This window comes from Montipora capricornis, chromosome 10 (assembly GCF_036669925.1).
Source record: "Montipora capricornis isolate CH-2021 chromosome 10, ASM3666992v2, whole genome shotgun sequence".
NCBI lineage: Eukaryota > Metazoa > Cnidaria > Anthozoa > Scleractinia > Acroporidae > Montipora > Montipora capricornis.
In genome coordinates this window covers 23,766,719-23,768,188 of record NC_090892.1, presented here as the reverse complement: position 1 = coordinate 23,768,188, position 1,470 = coordinate 23,766,719, and the positions used below count along the sequence as shown (strand labels likewise).

General features: G+C 46.1%; 1 pseudogene; it reads right to left on the bottom strand.

Moving 5' to 3' along the window:
* Positions 1–1,470, bottom strand: part of LOC138021560 (DNA ligase 1-like) — a 3,981-nt pseudogene continuing 2,511 nt past the window's right edge.

The following is a 1,470-nucleotide window of genomic DNA, read 5'->3' as shown; positions in this document are numbered from 1 at the left end:
TCCAGCGACCGTGTCGCTGAAACACTCTGTCACTGACACCACTGTTAGCTGCCATAGTCGCGCCACCTGAACGCAGAGAGTGCAGCCCGAACTTGGAAGGGTCGGCCCCAATGGCCTTCAAATCCCGCCTGAAAGCTTCCCTCATAGTACTGTAACTAATAGGCCTATCGGGGGCTATCAACTTACAAGAACCCTTTCCCTTGGAAATGGGTCTAAAAATCAGATCCCTGGAATCTGGAGGAATTTGAAATTTCGAGAGATACCTTTTAAGGAGCTTGACAGGACACGCACCACTAGGAAGCTCGGAAATAACTACCTCGTCTCCTCGACGAAGCTGGTCGTTCTTACTTTTGGGGACTTTAATAACCACGAATCCCTCATTAAAGAAAACGTCATTCCTCCTTATCCTGGAAACATCGTCGAACCTGAAGAAACCGGCAAATGACAAAATATACAAGGTAATATTGCGCAGCTCAACAGGGTTGTCAAGGTTAGAACGGCTAATGATGTCATGAATCACACTAGATGAAACGGGCTCCTTGCGGTTAACGATAGCAGTACCAAGAAGCCTTTTTGAAGCAGACCTGGTGGCCTCGACAATAGGGTTATCCGTGGGAGAAGGGATACCAGCCATACTATGAGCCCACTTTATGCCATAAAAGGCAGAATCAATTACACTAGGGGAATGGGATTGCTCGATAAGGTGTTGTAAGTACAATGCAACATGAAAGGGTTTAGCGGGGAAAACATTCCCGTCAAACATACTAATGGCGAATTGCTTCCACTTGCGGTAAGCACGGTAGTACAGCAATGATGTACTGATGGCCTTCGAGGACAGTACTGTCGTCTTCAGCCTGTCAGCTAACCCCTGCACGGGACCGTTAGGCAGAGCGTCCTGATCAAAGTCCCAAAAACCGGATTGGAAGATATCTAGAAGATACAAAAATAGGTGAGAAATACTGAGAAAAACCAATAGCAGAAATAATAACAAACAGACAAGAGACGGGGAAAATGGCAGGAATAAACAAACACAAATGTAACGAATAAATAAACCCTTTACTGCATGGAAAGTATCACACCACGCGGTGGGACCAAACAATAGCCTACATGAAAACCAACAGGCAGCTCACGCAAAGCCGTATAAAAACCAAACTAGAGTAACATCTAATTACAAGAGTCACACTTTCCATAAGGCAAAGTGCAAAACCCCTCACGACATAAGGGGGGCCTAGGATGGCGAAAGTCGACTCGCAGAGCAACAACATCAAAATCAAGGGGTTTGGTGCCAAAAAGGGAATTACGGGCTTTCCCTTTGACAAATAATCCCTGGAACTTGGGTAAGTAGACCCAGTCAATGACGAATCTGCTCCAGTGCACACCATCTGTTGCGCAGACGTTCCAGAAGAACGACGACTTCCATAGCGGCAAAATTAGGGTACCTCTAGCAAGACACACTTCCATGTGTTTAAG